This window comes from Molothrus aeneus, chromosome 27 (genome assembly GCF_037042795.1).
Source record: "Molothrus aeneus isolate 106 chromosome 27, BPBGC_Maene_1.0, whole genome shotgun sequence".
Classification (NCBI taxonomy): domain Eukaryota; kingdom Metazoa; phylum Chordata; class Aves; order Passeriformes; family Icteridae; genus Molothrus; species Molothrus aeneus.
In genome coordinates this window covers 2,477,405-2,498,035 of record NC_089672.1, presented here as the reverse complement: position 1 = coordinate 2,498,035, position 20,631 = coordinate 2,477,405, and the positions used below count along the sequence as shown (strand labels likewise).

At 47.5% G+C, this 20,631-nt stretch overlaps 1 protein-coding gene across 8 annotated transcripts in view; it reads right to left on the bottom strand.

The window, feature by feature from the left end:
• RFX2 (regulatory factor X2) overlaps positions 1–19,354 on the bottom strand; it is an 86,277-nt gene extending 66,923 nt beyond the window's left edge. For 7 of the 8 annotated variants that reach the window (XM_066566346.1, XM_066566348.1, XM_066566349.1 and 4 more), the window contains exon 1: positions 19,257–19,354. The gene's annotated coding sequence lies outside the window, so the exon portion shown is untranslated. The remainder of the gene's footprint in view (positions 1–19,256) is intronic. The other variant, XM_066566347.1, reaches the window with a different exon arrangement.
• Between the last annotated feature and the right edge of the window lie 1,277 nt (positions 19,355–20,631).

The window sequence follows — 20,631 nt, the reverse complement described above, 5'->3', positions numbered from 1 at the left end:
TGAATATTATTGATTATGGCTGAATAGTAATAAATATTGATGAATATTGTTGAATATTATTATTATAGCTGAATATTATTGAATATTATTGATTATTGCTGAATAGTATTGATTATTATTGATTATGGCTGAATATTATTGAATATTATTGATTATTGCTGAATAGTATTGATTATTATTGATTATGGCTGAATATGAATAAATATTGATCAATATTGTTGAATATTATTATTATAGCTGAATATTATTGAATATTATTGATTATTGATTAATATTATTGATTATTATTGAATATTATTGATTATGGCTGAATAGCAATAAATATTGATCAATATTGTTGAATAATATTTATTATAGATGAATATTATTGAATATTATTGATTATTGATTAATATTATTGATTATTATTGAATATTATTGATTATGGCTGAATATGAATAAATATTGATCAATATTGTTGAATAATATTTATTATAGATGAATATTATTGATTATTGCTGAATATTATTGTGGCCTGGGAAGTTTGCAAAGGATTTTTTTTTTTCCATAGAAAAAATTGCAGAGAAGGTTTGATCAACTCACCTCAAGCTGATTCTCCTGCCTGAGTTGCAAAACTTCAAAAGGATCAGAGGAATCAGCATTCAGGTTTTTTTCTGCATTAAGGATTTACTCTATTTTCCTTTTGAAATGATGAATTGTTTATTTCCTTTTGAAATTATGAATTGTTTGTTTATCACAACATTATTGCTCTCTTAACTTTTCTTTCACTAAATTGCATAAAGCTGTGTTTTTAAAAGGTACAACCTAACATTAATCTCACATTATTATTAATTAATTATTACCCTTTGCCATTCCAGAGGGTAAATGCCCTCTTTGCAGTATCTTCCCTAAAAATGCTCATGGGATGCTACATTTCTAAAGAAGGAAAAGGGAAAAGTAGGAAGGGCAGAGAGGCCAGAGCATGAAACTCCACTTTATTTTGTTCCTGAGCTGTTGGGATTGGGGTTTTCTTCACCATCCACTCTCCTGCCTGAGTTGCAAAACTTCAAAAGGATCAGAGGAATCAGCATTCAGGTTTTTTTCTGCATTAAGGATTTACTCTATTTTCTTTTTGAAATGATGAATATTTATTTCTTTCCTTTTGAAATTATGAATTGTTTGTATATCACCCCATTATTGCTCTCTTAATTTTGCCTTTTAACTGAATTGCATAAAGCTGTATTTTAAAACCTAACACTAATGTGATATTATTATTAATTAATTAATTATTACCCTATGCTATTCCATAAGGTAAATCCCTTCTTTGCAGCATTCTTCCCAAATAGAAAAAGGAAAAAAAGTCCTGTAGGAAGGGCAGAGAGGCCAGAGCATGAAACTCCACTTTATTTTGTTATTGAGCTGTTGGGATTGGGGTTTTCTTCACCATCCACTCTCCTGCCTGAGTTGCAAAACTTCAAAAGGATCAGAGGAATCAGCATTCAGGTTTTCCACTGTACTAAGGATTTACTCTATTTTCTTTTTGAAATGATGAATATTTATTTCTTTCCTTTTGAAATTATGAATTGTTTGTTTATCACCCCATTATTGCTCTCTTAACTTTGCCTTGTGACTGAATTGCATAAAGCTGCATTTTGAAAGGTACAACCTAACACTAATTTGACATTCCAAAGGGTAAATCTTTGCAGCATTCTTCCCAAAGAAGGAAAAGGGAAAAGTAGGAAGGGCAGAGAGGCCAGAGCATGAAACTCCACTTTATTTTGTTCCTGAGTGTTGGGATTGGGATTTTTTCCCCATCCACACTCACCCTTCCCTCCTCTGTGACTCACAGCTCTCTGATGGGCCAGGAGCTGTGGGGATTTATGAGCCAAACGTGTTCCAACAGCTCAGAGAATTTTAGGAACAGCTTCCAGCAGCTCTGGAGAGCCTCAGAGCAGCAGGTAGCCAGGAAAGACCACGGTGCTGCCAATTTTAACAGCAGAATGATTTGTTCTCTTAAAAAAAAAAATAAAAAAAACTTCACTATTCATTGGCTCCTTTATTTACCAAGGAGAGATTTGGGTGGGGAATAGAGGGAAGAGTCTCTTCTGTGCAGCCAGATGGAATTCTAAACCCAGTTAGTTTAGGCAGGGAGTTAAGGGGAAGATGTCAAAATATGTTTTCCATTAAGGCAACAGCGGAAAACACGAGGTTAAAAATACAGAATACAAACAATTCCTGCTCTGCTACCAGAACCTGTGCCAACAGGAGGGATTTGAGCACCAGAGTTAGCTTCAACCAACAGCAACAGAGTTGTTGTAAGTCAGAAATTTGGTATTTTATTCTGAAATATTTGCTTGGGGTGCTGCTCGCCATCAGACTTCAGTCAAAATAAGCCTTAGCAAATGATATGTTAAACGATCCCATCTGCCTGTTTCAAAGGCAAAAAAGCCAAGTAGATTTTGTTAATCCTGAATTTCCAGTTCAGCCTTCCAACTGAGAAGGGACATTTTTTGCTCTTATTCACCATGTGAAAGCAGCAATCAAGACACTGACAGCAAATTTTAGCAATCAATAGAACATTGAATTTATTTTATTTTTTTTTACTGGAGAAGTTTTACTTTCTGCAGATGGAAGGGAGAAAAAAAAGAGAGCACCATCACCTTTCCCTGCATCTGCACTTAGGTGCTGTGGCAGAAAGCACTCCAGAAGGAATAATTCTCATTTTTCTGCACCTCCAGCAAAGAGGGGTTTGGAGGAGTCACAGGGGAAGAGGCAGTGACAGCTGAGAGGAGGGGAAAGGGGAGGGGGGGAAAGGGGGAAAGGAGGAGAGGGGAGAGGGAGAAAGGGAGAAAGAAGAGGGGGAAAAAGGGGACAGGGGAAAGGGAGAAAAGGGGGGAAAGGAAGAAAGAGGAGCGGGGGAAAGGGAGAAAGAGAGAAGGGGAAAAGGGGAGAAAAGGAGGGAAAGGAAGGGAAGGGAAGGGAAGGGAAGGGAAGGGAAGGGAAGGGAAGGGAAGGGAAGGGAAGGGAAGGGAAGGGAAGGGAAGGGAAGGGAAGGGAAGGGAAGGGAAGGGAAGGGAAGGGAAGGGAAGGGAAGGGAAGGGAAGGGAAGGGAAGGGAAGGGAAGGGAAGGGAAGGGAAGGGAAGGGAAGGGAAGGGAAGGGAAGGGAAGGGAAGGGAAGGGAAGGGAAGGGAAGGGAAGGGAAGGGAAGGGAAGGGAAGGGAAGGGAAGGGAAGGGAAGGGAAGGGAAGGGAAGGGAAGGGAAGGGAAGGGAAGGGAAGGGAAGGGAAGGGAAGGGAAGGGAAGGGAAGGGAAGGGAAGGGAAGGGAAGAGAAGAGAAGAGAAGAGAAGAGAAGAGAAGAGAAGAGAAGAGAAGAGAAGAGAAGAGAAGAGAAGAGAAGAGAAGAGAAGAGAAGAGAAGAGAAGAGAAGAGAAGAGAAGAGAAGAGAAGAGAAGAGAAGAGAAGAGAAGAGAAGAGAAGAGAAGAGAAGAGGAGGAGACATTTAATGGAATGGTGTTTGCAGCCTGGCTCTCCAGTCCCACCAGCCCCTGCACTCATGTGTGCAAGGGCCAAAGCTGAGGTTGGACAGGGGGACAGATTTTTAAAATTAAAATCCTGTGTTTTTACATTATTGGACCTTATTACTGCCTATATCCTCTAACCAGTCTGCACATGCTCCTGTTCTGGGGGGAAATCATTCTTCCAGGGAACAGACAGTAGCTCAACTCTTATATTAACTTTCTGATGCAGGGAAAATTAGTAAAAATTTTTATAAACCTGAGCAAGGAAAAGGTATAAATATCACTGCAGAGTGGCCACAGGCTGTCAGCTGTCACCAACTTCCACTTCACTGCTGTGCTATGATGGTTAGAAACCTGAAGTGTAAAGTGGAAATTCATCCACAGACAATTTACTTTTCCCCAGCAGAATATTGCATGATGTTCTGGCTAATCACATAATTCAATCCTCATGTATTTAGAGATCACTCAGAAATCAGGAGAATGCATTCAAAACCTTCACTGTGTGGAACATTTCACTGCCCAAACATCACAATATAAATTCAAGCAAGTAGCTGCCAAAAGAAAAAGTCAGAACAGAAATTCCTTAATGATTGACTAAGGAGAGACTCATCACCAAGGTATTAAGTAATTCTTAGGGGAAAGTGAATTAGAATTGCAGTGTATGATGTATTAATTATTTGGTGGCAGTTGAAGAAAAAAGCTTGGGTTTTAAGGACACAGCTGGAGGAATTTAACCCATGATATAAATTGACTTTTTAAACGTACAAAAAAGGAAATCTGAGTTTCACTGGGTCCTGCAAGCAGAGCAATATGGAACAGAAAGTTTTACTCATCTGCAGTTCATTTTTGTTCCAAAATTCCCTTTTTAGAGCATTCTAGCTGTGTGTTGATCTGGATTGTAAAACAGCCTGAAGAGTGATACCGGAGTCACTTCAGCAAGAAATGCCCCAACCACTGTTTCCCCCAAATTTCTGTAACTAAACTATTTCTCCAGGGGTTTGTTGGCTGTTTTCTGAATTTTTTCAGCACCAAAACACAGCTCTGAGCATCATCTCTGCATCTCCACCAGCCCAAGCCCTGCAGGAATCCCATCCCCAGCAAACTGGGGGAGGAAATTTTTAAATAGGAAAATCCTCTGGAGAGGGGTTTTTCCTAAAGGATCATTTTCAGAGAGCAGAAAGAAGCCAGAAGGTCCCTTCCAACCAAACCATTCTGGGATTGTCTAAATGCTTCTGCATGAAATATTCCAGGAGGGCACAAAACAGAAAAATAGTGGCACCATCCCAAAAAAAAAATAATGACACCATCCCCAAAAAATGTGTGTCTTGTTTTGATCAGTGAGTAAAGCTACAGGCACCTGAGGCTTTCAAAGCACTTTAGAAATATTAATCCTTTAGGAGTTTGCCCATCTTAACTTTCTGGGTTCTAGGGGAAAACAACAACAACAACAGCACACAAAATCCCCCCCCACAAAAAAAACCAAAAAACCCCCAAAAAACCCCCCCACAAAACAAAAAACCAAAAACAAAACAACAAAAAGCTACCAAACCAAACCAAAATCTCACCAAAATAAAAAAAAAATTAAAAATAAGATAAATAAAAAAAACCCAACAACAACAACAACAAAACCACATAAAAACCCCAACAAAAAACCCCAAACCAACAGGGATTGAAATATTCTCTACTGGAAAATGGAAATGAAAGCACAGAGCAAATAAAGCAGAGTTTCCCAAACACACTCTGAAGTGCCAAAGAATGTGAATTGTGGATCAGAGGAATATGGGACTGGCTAGATCAGAGATTAATTTATGCCTCAGGGGACTCCTGACACAAGGGGCTCTAAGGTGGCACAGAAACCCCAGTGAGGATGGAGCCCAGAGGCCAAGAGATGAATCAGAAATGTGGAATAAAAACCCTTGGAACTGCACTTGATCACAATTTACTCTTGGAAACACATAATGTGTCTGTACATGTATGTATACAGGTATATTTTATATATCAGTGTGCATAAATATCTAGGAAATGACCCAAATCCCACAGACACTGACAGAGCTGCAGCCCCAGGGCCTGAAAACCCAGAGATTTTCTTTTGAGAGTCACACCCTCAGATGTTTTGATATGAAAATGTCTCCTTTCAGTCCCCAGCAAGGAAGTGGTGATTTTGATTTTCACAACCACAGAGACTGCAAGGAACCTGTGGGGCTAAAGCCAAAGTACATTTCCCCACAGGGCAGCAGTCAGGGACTGCAAAATCCTGAGCATGACGAGGGGAATCAGGTTTGCATGGCAGATTTTACCCCTGAAAAGCGGGCAGAAAAGGACAAAGTGGTTCACAGAGAGACTCACTGCAATCCATTCCCTGTCTTGGTTGTGATCACAGAATCATGGTGATGCTTTAGGTTTGAGCTTTTCAGTTTTTCAGGTTCTGTGCTGCTTTAGTGGGTGGGTCTGGGTTCACATGAGGGGATGCTGAGCTCTGTGCACAGAGCAGGGAGACAAAACAATTCCTGCTCCAGCTGGGGACCAAGGACAAATGATCCAAATCTCAGCCCAAGAGCACAAACACCGTGGGCTGGAGAGAGAAAAACAAGGATGGGACTGCATGGGCTGGGGCTGGAATTGGACAATGAACTGCAAGATGCAAATGGAGCAGAACTGATCAAAGGGAGAGATCCCATGACCTGTTGTGCTTTTTGGGACCATTTTGGGACCATTTTGGTTCATCTCGGGTGTAGCCTTGGCTGGGCTCTTGTGCTGCCCAAAGTGCATCCATTGAGGACTTCTAATAAATCCCTGCTTTATTCTTTAGCTCTGTCTGTTCTCTGCTCTAGCTCAGCCTTCACAAGGCATCAAATCAGGTTTGGGTGGGAAGGAACCTTGGAGAACATCTGGCCATGGGCAGGGACACCTCCCATTGTCCCAGGTGCTCCCAGCCCTGTCCAGCCTGGCCTTGGGCACTGCCAGGGATGCAGGGGCAGCCCCAGCTGCTCTGGGAATTCCATCCCAGCCCCTCACCACACTCATAGCGAACAATTCCTTCCAAATATCCCACAAAAATCTCCCCTTTGCCAGTGGGAGCCATTCCCTGTGTCCTGTCCCTGCAGGCCTTGTCCCCAGTCCCTCTGCAGCTCTCCTGGAGCCCCTTCAGGCCCTGCAAGGGGCTCTGAGGTGTCCCTGGAGCCTTCTCTTGTCCAGGTGAGCACCCCCAGCTGTGCCAGAGAAGATTTCCTACCAATATCCCACCTAAATGGATTTTTTTCCCATCTAAATGTCACTTTTCCAGCGGGAAGTTGTTCCCTGTTCTGTCCCTCCAGGCCTTGTCCCCAGTCCCTCTCCTGGAGCCCCTTTAGGGCCCTCAGGGGGCTCTGAGGTTCCCCTGGAGCCTTCTCCTCTCCTGCCAGGCAACAATTCCTGCCCAATATCCCAGCTAAATACAATTTTTTCCCATCTAAATGGGATTTTTTTCCCCATCTAAATTTCACTTTCCCAGTGGGAGCCATTGCCTGGCTCCTGTCCCTGCAGGCCTTGTCCCCAGTCCCTCTGCAGCTCTCCTGGAGCCCCTTCAGGCCCTGCCAGGGGCTCTGGGGTGTCCCTGGAGCCTTCTCTTGTCCAGGTGAGCACCCCCAGCTCTCCCAGCACAGAAGCAAAGCAGATTATTCCAGTCCCCAATTCCTGCTTCCAGCCCTGCTTCCCCAAGGACTGAACACATCTGAACCCATTTCTGCTCTCACTGAAATCAAGGCACTGCTCCAATCCCTTGGCTTCAAGTCACAGGGCTTGGGATCTGCCAGGGGCTCTGAGCTCTCCCCAGGGCCTTTTCTTGTCCAGGTGAGCACCCCCAGCTCTGCCAGGGAACAATTCCTGCCCAATATCCCATCTAAATGGAATTTTTTCCCATCTAAATGTCACTTTCCCAGTGGGAGCCATTGCCTGGCTCCTGTCCCTGCAGGCCTTGTCCCCAGTCCCTCTGCAGCTCTCCTGGAGCCCCTTCAGGCCCTGCCAGGGGCTCTGAGGTGTCCCTGGAGCCTCCTCTTGTCCAGGCGAGCTCCCCCAGCTCTCCAGCCTGGCTCCATGGGGTTTATCCCTAATTAACAGGGTTATTAACAGGGTTATTAACTCAAACAGCCCTGAGGTTCCTCACTCCAGAGGAGCAGAGCCCATCCCAGCAGCCTGAGTGACGCAGCTGTGCTGGAATGTCCTGGCACAGAATTATTAAATAATTAACCTCCCTCCCTCAGCGTGAGATGATCTTTACTAATTTAAATTAAATTCTCTACTAATTTAAATTAAATTCTCTACTAATTTACTAAATTTATGTTAATTACTAAATTTAAATTCAATTACTAAAATTAAATTGCTAAATTTAAATTACTAAATTTAAATTACTAAATTTAAATTAAAATTCTCTACTAATTTAAAATTTATCAACTATTACAAATGCTAAAATAACAATTCAATGTTATAATACTTAATAATTATATAATTTAATATATTATAAATTAGGTATATGATCTAATTAATTCCTAAGTATTATCAATTTATTTGATTATTATTATTAATTTCTTTGATAATCAATTTCTTTCTTGTCACTACATACATTATTATTACTCTAATGTTTCCTCCTAACAAAAAATATTAATAGTAACAACTCATGTCATAAACACGGACCCCAACAGATCTCTGAGTTACACCAGGAGTAGCAACAACTTTGATTCTGCAAGCCCAGCTCAGGTCAGAGGGGTGCAGGACAATGTGACAGAGGAGCTGCCTAAAATAGGAGGGTGAACTTTGCATTTCTGGTTTGAGGGGAGCTGTTTCTTCTATATTTTTCATATAGAAAAATCTCCATTCTGCATGGAAGCAGCTGTGAGAGCTGGGCAGGCTGCAGGCAAGCCCCAGGTTCTTTAAGGGGCTTACAGAAATATTCTCTGGAGGATATTTCACCTTCCTGGCAGGTGGAAGTCTTCTAACAATGGTGCACATCTGTCACATTAAGGAGAATAAATATTTGCTAGGAAGAAGGAAGCTCTAAAGACCAGCCTGGTGATCAGGAGCCATTATTTCTCTTATTATTTGTACCTATTAAAGAAAAATTTCCTCCCATGATTGGTCATTTAAGGTCATGAATATTTGAAAAGATCTGCATTTCATCTCCTTTGGGGGGAAGGGTGGGGGTTTGAACAGCACAAGAAATTGTTTAAATGCAAGACAAATTAGGCAGAACCAGTCCATCTGCACTTCTTCCCATCTCCCCCCACATTTCACAGCCTAGAGATGAATTTTGAGTTGTTTTTTAGATTGAACCATCCCAGACAGCTCAGGGAAGGAGGAGAAAAATATCCTTGCACAGAGCAGCGAGGTGACAGCGCTGACAACAGCAGCCCCAGCACACTGAGAGCCTGGGCTTATCTCCCAACTGCCTCCTCCCAGCTTATCAGAGGCTGCACAACCTCCATTCACTGCCAAACAAGAGCCTGGCTAACAGAAAATATGAGACTGCTGGTGAGAAAGGCCCCAGAGCTGCTGGAATATCCAGCTCTGTGCACAACCCATCCCTGTTTCCCATGAGCTGCACAGAGAAGGGCGTGCACACTTCACTGTCCACCTCACCACACACCTCCAGGAGCCTCCTGCTCCAGCCTGGGCTCACAGAATTCCAGAATATCCTGAGCTGGATCCCACAGGGATCATCAGTGCAGCCCCTGTCCCTGCCCAGCCACCCCAAACCCCACCCTGAGCACCCCTGAGGGCTCTGTCAGTGAAGGGCTGGGAGCACAAACCCTGTGAGGAACAACTGAGGGAGCTGGGAGTGCTCAGCCTGGAGAAAAGGAGACTCAGGGGTGCCCTCATCACTCTCTGCAGCTCCTGAAAGGTGCCTGTGCTCAGCTGGGGCTGGGCTCTTTCTCCAGGAACCGAGAGAACCAGAGCACACAGCCTCAACTGTGCCAAGGGAAATACAGGTTGGATAATAGGAAAAAAATCTAGGTTGGATATTAGGAAGTTGGTGAGATCCTATCCTATAGGTAGGATATTAGGCAAAACCTAATTAGGATATTAGGAAAAAATATAGGTTGGATATCAGGAAAAACGTTTTTTACAGAAAGGGAGATAAAGCTCTGGAATGGCTGCCCGGGGAGGTGGTGGAGTCCCCATCCCTGGGTGTGTTTAACAAAGCCTGGATGTGGCACTGGGTGCCAGGGTTCAGTTGAGGTGCTGGGGCTGGGTTGGACTCTATGCTCTTGGAGGTCTCTTCCAACCCAGAGATTCTGTGAATTCTGTGTCCAAAGGCTCCTGGAGCTGTGGCAGCCTTGGCACCATTCCCTGGGGAGCCTGGGCAGTGCCCAGCAGCCTCGGGGGGCAGAACCTTGCCCTGAGCTCCATGCCAAGGCCTGGCCCAGCTCCAGCCCTTGCTGGGCTCCTGTCCCTGTCCCAGAGCAGAGCTCAGCCCCTGCCCCTGTGCCTCCTCCCAAGGAGCCTCCCCTCAGACCCTTCCCCAAGTCTGCAGCCCTGAGCAGGCTGGGAGGGCCTGGCAGCAGTGAGGAACAGGCTCAGGAAGGACACACAGCTCTCCCCACACTCCCCTGCTCATCCCTGGGTGACACAGCTCTGTCCTGGGCACTGCAGACACTGGTGAGATGTCAGATGAAATCTTTTTCTGACCCAGAGATGGGGTAACTGAGAGGTGCTTTAAAAACTTTTATTCCATTTTCAGTCTCATGAGAAGGGTGAGACAATACAGATGTTAAAATTCACACCTTCACAATCAGAAGCCAATTTTTCCTAATTACAATACATTATAAGTGTTTCTTTCTGTCAGGCTTTGAGAATTTTCTACAAATTTTCTCCAAATCCATTTCCCACACTGAGACCCCATCCCACCATGGTCATGAGGTGATGGAGAGAGAAATGCCATTTGTATTTGGAGCTCCTGTGCCTTGTTAAGCAGCCTTGTTCATACACCAAGTAAAGGATAATTAATGAATCATCTAATTGTGAAACTGCCCATTACCAGCCAGTAACTGAACCCACCCTAAACCAAACCTAAACCACCCTAAACCACCCTAAACCAAACCTAAACCTAAACCAGCACTAAACCAACCCAGGATCAGATCTCGGAGAAAGCCAAGAAGGGAACAGAAAAAAGAATCCCAGAATGGTTTGGGTTGGAAAGGACCTTAAAGCTCCTCCTGTTCTGCCTCCTGCCACCTTCTCACCACCCACCCAGCCTGGCCTGGAACACTTCCAGGAAGCCTCAGCTTCTCTGGGAAACCTGTGCCACAACCTCACCACTCACACAGGGAACAATTCCTTCCTGATATTTTATCTAAACCTCCTCTCTTTCAGTTTCCTTTCACATGGGTTGATGCTCCACTCCAACAGCACCTAAAACATGAGAAATCCTGTGTGCAAAAGCATCATCAGATGCTCAGGTGCTCCAGAAGACACTCATCCATCATAAATAACCCTCACAAATCAGGAGAACACAATAACTTCCACCAGCACTGCACTGAGGCCATCCCTGTATTGCTGTGTAGCACTGCTGGATGTCTCTATATGATAATAAAAATATAAAATAATAATAATAATAATAATAATAATAATAATAATAATAATAATAATAATAATAATAATAATAATAATAATAATAATTCAGTGCACAAGGGCAGGGGCAGTACAGGGTTTTACCTGTCAGTGTGACGCTGCTTTATATAATAATAATAATAATAATAATAATAATAATAATAATAATAATAATAATAATAATAATAATAATAATAATAATAATAATAATAATAATTCAGTGCACAAGGGCAGGGGCAGTGCAGGGTTTTACCTGTCAGTGTGAGGCTGCTTTATCTAAAGCCTGCAGGACTCTCAGACACTAGAGGTCAGAAGAACAAGAATAACTGATAGCATTCCCTGGGCAGGGTGAATGTTTAATCAGCTGTGTGTTAAGCCAGAAATTCTCCAGAACAGTTTCAGGGTTGTCATGGTGGCAATGGGATCTTAAGCTGATACTAAGGAACAGTCTGACAATGACTAACCAGGTGGTTGTTAAGGAAATTGCTAATTCTGCTGAGGTTGTTTGCCTATAATCATTCCACCCCCACTTTTTCCCCTTCTCTCCTCTTCCCCTGATGTTTCCTGTCATTCTTAACTAGTGACACCTCCAGAAGAGGCATCCTTAATTACAGGCTCCATTCAGCAGGACCCTTTGCCTCGTGTTAACCTCAAAGAACCACCAGCCACGTAATCCCAGACAAATTCCTGAATTACTGGTGTTTCACCCCAAACATCACTTCATCCTCGTGCTTCCAAATGAGTGGGGCACTTCCAAAACTCAGCCATGGAGGCAGAACCATCTCCCTTCACACCTGGATTTGCTCCTGATGTGTGGAGCCCACAAGGATTCCCCCATCCCCAGCGTGGCTGCAAAAGGGATGTTTGTGAGTTTGGGGCATGGGTTTGGTTCCTGATGGGAAAGGAAAATGTGCACTCCAAAGCTCATTGGGAGAGAAGTAAATCCAGCCAGGATCCTTTTCTCTAGAAGGGATGGGAAAATAGAATTTTATGTGCCAAAGAGCAATTGCTGGGCTTTGAACTGCTCTGAAAGCCCTGGAAGGTGAACCCTGCTGCTCTGGCCTTGAGAGGGAGCCAGGAAATCTCACAGAATCATGGAATGATTTGGGTTGGAAAGGTCCTTAAAGCTCATCTCATTCCACCCCTGCCATGGCAGGGACACCTTCCACCATCCCAGGCTGCTCCAAGCCCTGTCCAGCCTGGCCTTGGGCACTGCCAGGAACGAGGCAGGCACATCTCTGGCAAACCTTTGGCTCACCCTCCTGACAGCAAAGAATTTCTTTGGTTATCAACCCTAAATTTCTTCTCTTTCAGTTTCAACCCATTCCCCCTTGTCCTGCCATTCCTGCTTTGTTCCTGCTCATGTTCCACCTCTTCTTTGCCAAGATGAGACTTTGTAATGATCAGAGATGCCCTGAAGGAGTCAGAGCATGGAGTCACCCTGATGCCTCAGGTTTGAGCTTTTCAGTTTTTCAGGTTCTGTGCTGCTTTAGTGGGTGGGTCTGGGTTCACATGAGGGGATGCTGAGCTCTGTGCACAGAGCAGGGAGACAAAACAATTCCTGCTCCAGCTGGGGACCAAGGACAAATGATCCAAATCTCAGCCCAAGAGCACAAACAACGTGGGCTGGAGAGAGAAAAACAAGAATGGGACTGGATGGGCTGGGGCTGGAACTGGACAATGAACTCCAATATGCAAATGGAGCAGAACTGATCAAAGGGAGAGACCCTGTGACCTGTTGTGCTTTTTGGGACCATTTTGGTTCATCTCGGGTGTAGCCTTGGCTGGGCTCTTGTGCTGCCCAAAGTGCATCCATTGAGGACTTCTAATAAATCCCTGCTTTATTCTTTAGCTCTGTCTGTTCTCTGCTCTAGCTCAGCCTTCACAAGGCATCAATGGAATGGTTTGGGTAGGAAGGAACCTTGGAGAACATCTGACCATGGCAGGGACACCTCCCATTGTCCCAGGTGCTCCCAGCCCTGCCCAGCCTTGCCTTGGGCACTGCCAGGGATGCAGGGGCAGCCCCAGCTGCTCTGGGAATTCTATTCCAGCCCCTCACCACCCTCCCAGGGAACAATTCCTTCCAAATATCCCACAAAAATCTCCCCTTTCCCAGTGGGAGCCATTGCCTGGCTCCTGTCCCTGCAGGCCTTGTCCCCAGTCCCTCTGCAGCTCTCCTGGAGCCCCTTCAGGCCCTGCCAGGGGCTCTGAGCTCTGCCTGGAGCCTTCATGGTCTGGAGCTGGAATTGGACAATGAACTCCAGTGTGGCCATTTTGGGTTGTGCTGCCCAAGGTGCATCCATTGAGGCCTCTTAACAAATCCCTGCTTTATTAATGAACTCTGTCCAGTCTGTTCTAGGTCAGCCTCCACAAGGCACCAGCCCTGCCAGGGGATTTCAGGGACGTGTCTTGAGCTGCTCCTCCTCACAGCCTGCTCAAGGTACCTGCTGCTGTTTGTCCTCACACACATCCACACACCCTGCACATGAAGCCAAAGAAAAACTCCCTCACACAGGGAAAAAAAATTTTTAAAAAATTGTGGAACCTGGATGGTGGGAATGTGCACCAGTGAGCTCATCAGGGAGGAATATCTCTACAGTCAATGTAATTATTATTTCTGTCAGCTTCTTGCTGAGGATTTCTTTCAGATTTGGGACAAGAAAACAGAGCATCTGATTTTTGTTTGCATATTCTTTATGTGAAAGTCATTATTGGTGTGACCTGTTCCTCTGACTGCAATGTTCAGTCATTAACCTCTTGCAAAGTTTCCTCCCACGATACATTTGTACAACTCTGAGACTTCTCTGGCATTTATTAAGCTCAGAAAAACAAATTCCTAATACTCTCATAAGCAAGCTTATGAATTGCCTTTAAATGACTTTTCAAACGCCTTCATTTGAGATTTCTACAGCTCTTCACTCCTGAGGACATCAGGAAATACCCAAGGGAATGACATGGAGTTGTGTCTGGGTGTTGGGATGGATCTCAGGGAAAGGTTCTTCTGTGATTTTATGACCAGATCAAGGAACCAAAACAGTTTCTAAAGTTCTGTTCGGGAAACTTCTTGCTTCTGTTGCAATTTAAAATACAGCTTTTAACTTTACTGCAGGGCAGACACTGCCTAACCCGTGCAGTGGCATAAGTGAGCAGGAATACCTTGGGAAGAGGAAGAGTCTCTCATTCACTGACATGAAATCACATGTCTAGACATAACTATGTATTGTTTTAACAACTCAGCTGAATTAACAACATTTAAACTTCTCTAGAAATCACCATCTTTCATAAAACATCCCCCAAAGCTGAAAGTAAGTTTGTTTTTTTCTCCTTTCCCTCCACCTGGAAATAATTTGTATATTTACATGTCCTGAAATAATTTCTGAAATACAAACATTGCCACCTCTTACAAAACATCACCAAAAGCTGAAAGTGGGTTTGTCTTTTCTGCTTTCCCCCCCAAATAAAAATAATTTCTGTATCACTATGACCCTGAAATAATTTCCTCTCTGTGCTTTGTGTGCTAAGAAAAGGAACTCTAGGAAGTGCCCTGTACAAATGGATTCCTCTTTGCTCAGGGAGTTAAGGCTTGTAAAGAAAGGTTTTGTTATCTATTTATGAATTTATGGATAATTATTCCATAAGCTGCTTGGATCCTTGTGTTAAGGAGTCCATAGTTTGTGCTGAAAGAAGTTTTTGTCACCTATTTATGAATTTATTGATAGTTAATCCATAAACTGCTTGGATTCCTGTGTTAAGGGGTCCATAGTTTGTGCTGAAGGAAGCTTTTATCATCTATTTATGAATTTATGGAGAACTATCCCTAAGCTGCTCGGACAGACGTGGGAAAGCTGGCACGTTCCCAGACAAAAGCTGGATTTGTGAGTGTTTGAACAAAGGAATAAAGACTTGCCAGTCCAAATAAAACAAAACAACTCATCTGAAAGTGCAGATTGCAGACAGAAACCTCCCCTTTGTGCGTGTCCAATATCGGCACCACAGGCATGGGTCCCCATGGATCCCAGCCCGGGTCCTGATGGATCCCAACCCCGATCCCAATGGATCCCAGCCTGGGTCCTGATGGACCCCAATGGATCCCAACCCCGATCCCAATGGATCCCAGCCTGGATCCTGATGGATCCCACCCCCGATCCCAATGGATCCCAACCCAGTTCCCGATGGATCCCAACCCCAATCCCAATGGATCCCAGTCCCAATCCCCATGGATCCCAGCCTGGATCCTGATGGATCCCAACCCAGTTCCCGATGGATCCCAGTCCCAATCCCCATGGATCCCAGCCTGGATCCTGATGGATCCCAATGGATCCCAACCTGGATCCTGATGGATCCCAGCCCTTATCCCAGTGGATCCCAACCTGGATCCCAATGGATCCCAGCCTGGATCCTGATGGATCCCAGCCCTGGTCCCGGTGGATCCCAGCTCTGGTCCCGGTGGATCCCAGCTCTGGTCCCAGTGGATCCCAGCCCAGATCCCAATGGATCCCGATAGATCCCAGTCCGGATCCCCATGGATCCCAGCCCCGGTCCCGGCGGATCCCAGCCCAGATCCCAATGGATCCCGATGGATCCCAGTCCGGATCCCCATGGATCGCAGCCCTGGTCCTGGCGGATCCCAGCCCAGATCCCAATGGATCCCAGTGGATCCCAGTCCGGATCCCCATGGATCCCAGCCCTGGTCCTGGCAGATCCCAGCCCAGATCCCAATGGATCCCGATGGATCCCAGTCCGGATCCCCATGGATCCCAGCCCCGGTCCCGGCGGATCCCAGCCCAGATCCCAATGGATCCCGATGGATCCCAGTCCGGATCCCAATGGATCCCAGCCCCGGTGCCGGCGGATCCCAGCCCAGATCCCAATGGATCCCGATGGATCCCAGTCCGGATCCCCATGGATCCCAGCCCTGGTCCTGGCAGATCCCAGCCCAGATCCCAATGGATCCCGATGGATCCCAGTCCCCGGGGCCGGGCAGGCACGCTGGGCTCCCGCTGGCCCGCAGCCAGCCCTGCGCCGCTTTGGCATTTGTTCCGAGGGAGGCCGCCAGGGAGGGAGATGTGGGGTTGAAAATAACTCGGCAGCTTCCAGCAGCAACTCCCGAGAGCGGGCGGGACCCGCCTGTTGAATCAGCAGCACGCCCGGACTCCGCTTTTAGCTCGGCTCAAGCTCAAAGCGAGCGAGCGGGGGAAACGGGCTGGAATCCGCCAAAGCTGCTCTGTTTACGGGCCTCCATGGGCAGGGAAAACATGTTGTGATTAAACGTGGCAGCTGTCGGTGCTCCGAGGTGTTACAAGCAAGGGGTTATTTAAAGACAATGAGTGGCGCCTTCCATTCTGCAGCACCGAAGTTATTTTGTGGAGGAATGTGGCTTTTAGTGGCAGGGAATACTCTCAGCTGGAGGATTTCCCCCAAAAGCCAGGACAAATGATGTCATCTCGATGATTACAGAATTCCAGAATAGTTTGGGTTGGAAGGGAGCCTAAATCCCACCTTGCTCCACCCTGTCCCATGGCAGGGACACCTTTCACTAGCCCAGAGTGCTCCAAGCTCCATCCAGCCTGGCCCTGGGCACTTCCAGGGATGGGTCTGATGGTGTTTACAGGACACAAAAAGTGTATTTCTGATGTACCTTCCCATACCTAACACACAATTTAACACCAACTCTCTCTAGACCACACTCAGCCTTAACTCCTGGGATGGGTGACCCCATCCCTCCCTCCCAGCCTGGCTGCAGGGGCTCAGTGTGGAGCCAAGTCCCTTGATGAAGGAGGTACCTCCATTTATAGGCCAAATCTACAAGTTTATATGGCAATCTTACAAATTTATAAAGCAATCCTACAAATTTATATGGAAATCCTACAAATTTATATGGAAATCCTACAAATTTAAATGGTAATCCTACAAATTTATATGGCAATCCTACAAATTTATATGGCGGTCCTACAAGTTTATAAGTCAGTCCTACAAATTTATATGGCAATCCTAAACATTTCTATGATAATCCTACAGATTTATATGGCAATCCTACAAAACACTCTTTGAGAGGGCTAAAGGAAAAGACCCCAGTGTGCTGCCTGCAGTGTCAGCCCCTTTCCAGGTGCTGCAGATTTCCCAGGAGCAGAGCTGGCTCTTGGGGGCTTTGCTCCTGAGAGAGGAATTCATGAGATGCAAATGGCTCAGCAGGGAGATGCAAAGCAGGGGTGGCTGTGAGGACCTGATTCTGCCTTTCCTCTCTGGCAGTGGATGCTCCTATCCCCATCCCCAGGGATCGTTCCTGTTCTGCAAGAAGCAAGCAGGGACAAAGAAATTCCAGCTGACAACCCCTTCTGTCTGTGCTTTCAGCCTTCAGGCCAAGTTCCTGTTGTTACCTGAGAACCCAGATTCCGGTTAAAAAGATGAGCAGTTCCAAACCTCGTGGTTATGGGAACAGCTCTGACAACACCAACTCCAAACAACAAACCCCTGGAGTCTCCCCACAGCTGTGTAACCCCAAGGCAAATGAAACACATATCACAGAATTCCAATCCATCTCCCCTCCCTTGGGACAGCAACACTGAGAGGTAAAGACACAGCTGGGTTAAAAAAAAAAAAAAACAAAGCGAGATTTTCATGTATCCAACACCTCTTTAGTCCTACTAAGTCCTACAAGGTCGTGCTTTGGGGGTTTTGCCTCAGCAAAACCCAGAAATCAAACTGTTCATCCCAAACTCTCTCAGCAGACACAGTCAGAGGTTGATTCAACCCGTCCAGAACGAGCTAACCACAACAGAGCCTCCCACAATGCCTCCCCTTCTACAAAATGTGCCACTTTAAAATAAAACCTGAGACTGAGCTGATCCTGCACTGGCTGAGGCAAACTCAGACTGAAAAGTGAAACAGCAGAGGCAGAGAAGGAAGCCCAGGAGCTTAAGATTGGTATTTAGAGACGGATTTTTTTCTTTTCTCTAAGCCAGACGTTACTTTCTATTCTCAAGTGATTTGTAAGCAAGATAAAGTTGAAAAGTTTGGGCAGAAGCAGATGAAAAGAGCCTCGACTAAATGATTCCAAAGCTGAGCTCTCAGTTTAAACTATCAGTTAAAGCCTCAGTTTAAGGACATTCCAAATACAAAAAGGTAAAGTAAATTTAACAATATTTAATAAAATTATTACTAACTCTACTCTTTAATTAGTAAGTCTCGCCTCTTTCAACAGCAAAGCAAAAAAAAAAAGGGCTTCGGAGTGCTATCTAAGTAAAAACAATGGAAACATTTAATCAGGCAGCGGGAACTCACGCTTGAAACAGGCACGTCCACAAAATCCCACTCTAACAGGAGATGAATCCTGTTTCACAACACTTTATTCAAAACCAACAGCAGAAACCACATCAAGAACAGACGGCAGATGCTTGCAAATAGCTCTCGCTGCGATTTCCCCTCGTTTCTAAGCCCGACTCGAGAAAGCGAGCGCCGGGATCTCCCGGCTCTGGCAAACTCCAGGGACGAGCTGGAGTTGAAATCACCTCCCTCCACCCCCAAAGAGGAGGAGGAGGAGGAGCGCAAGGGGGGGACGGGGACAGCATGGAGAGGGGGGCAGAAGGACGAGAAGGACGGGGACAGCATGGAAAGAGGGAGAGCACAGAGAGAGAGAGGGAGAGCACGGGTTCAGTGCTGAGCGGTGCCGACTCAGATCCCAACGGAGCGCCTGCCCTGGGCCCCCTCCCGACCCTGAGCGGACACTTTGGGGCTCGCGGACCGGGTGGGACCCACCGGCAGCCCCGCGGAGCCGCCGGGAGCGCGGAGTTCCGGGCAGCCCCGCGGAGCCGAGAGCGGCGGTGCGCGGGCCCGCGGCCCCCCCGCCGGCCGGGCGGTGTCGGTTCCCGTGCCCGGGCGGGGCCATGCTGCGGGCGGTGCTCCGGGGCAGCGGCCCCGGCCCGCGGAGGGGGAGCCCGGGGCGGTTCGGCGGCGCCGCCTCCGCCGCTCCCAACTTTCCGAGGGCGGCGCGACCGGCGCCCCCCGCCCCGGCGCGCAGCGGGACCGCGCATCCCGCTCCGGGACAAGCCGGGTCCGCGCCGCCGGCCCCGCGCCGCGCCGGCCCCGGGGAGGACGCGGAGACCGCGCACATACCTGCACCCCCCCCCCCCCCGGCCGCAGTCCCACTTCCAGCCCGTCACGGGGCAGCCCCACTCACCTGCCGTCGCCGCCGGGTGCCGCGGGCTGCGCTGGGCTCCGGCCGCCGGGGCCGCGCGTTGCCGCCGTTGGCAAGTAACAGTCTCCAGGGCTACGGTCACTATGGCGCCGGGCGCCGGGTCTCGAGGCAACTGTTGCTACCCCGGCCCCGCGCGTCACCCCCCGGTCCCGCCCCGAGGAGGCGTGCCCGGCGCTTCACCGCGTTCCATTGGTCCAGAGCCTGTCTGTCAAGCAAAGGGGCGGGACGCGTGGAGGGAAAACCAATGGTGTGGCGGAGGGGGCGTGGCCGGCGGTTGGCGCGCGGTTTGGCGCCTCGGCGCGGGGAGGGGCCGGGCGCGTGACGCACGCGCGCGAGGGCGCGGGGAAGCTGTGAGGGGGGGGCGAAGGGGCGGGGCCTGCGCGATGATTTCACCTCAATAAACCACCAAAAAAAAAGAAAAAAATTTTTAAAAAGTTGCTTTTCCCGCTGTCAAACGTTCCAAAAGGGCGGGCTGCCCATGGGGTTGTTGTGGGGTTTTTTTTTGTAGCCCACTCCACGTGACATCAAGCCGTCGTCATGGCGACGGGGCGTGACGTCACCGACAACAACGAGTGGGAGCGGGCGGGGTTTGGGGCGAATTGAGGGAATTTCGGTGAAATGCTGCTCCCACCCCGAACTGGGGGAATATCGGTGAAATGCTGCTCCCTCCCGCCCTCCGGAGCTCGGGGGTGTGCGGGGAGAAGCCCTGGGACAGAAAATGGTCCTGCACGGACAGACGGACAGACGGACAGAGCCCGGGGCTGAGACTGCGGCACCAGGACCTGGAAATGCCGGAGAACTCCAGAGAACGCCACGGGGGCGCTCCAGGCTGGGGGTGCTCACCTGGAGAGGAGAAAATTTCAGGGACACCTCAGAGCTCTTGCAGGGCCTAAAGGGTCTCCAGGAGAGGGACTGGGGACAAGGGAAGGAGGGACAAGAACAGGGCATGGCTTCCCACTTAAAGAAGTGAAATTTAGATGGGAAAAAAAATCCCATTTAGATGGGATATTGGGAAGGAATTGTTCGCTGGTGCTCACCTGGACAAGAGAAGGCTCCAGGAAGAGCTCAGAGCCCCTTGCAGGGCCTGAAGGGGCTCCAGGAGAGGGACTGGGGACATGCCCTGGAGGGACAGGACACAGGGAATGGCTCCCACTGAAAAAAGTGAAATTTAGATGGGAAAAAGTCCCATTTAGATGGGATATTGGGCAGGAATTGTTCCCTGGCCCAGCTGGGGCTGCCCTCTTGGAGAGGAGAAGGCTCCAGGGACACCTCAGAGCCCTTCAAGGGCCTAAAGGGGCTCCAGGAGAGCTGGAGAGGGAGAGGGGACAAGGGATGGAGGGACAGGCCACAGGGAATG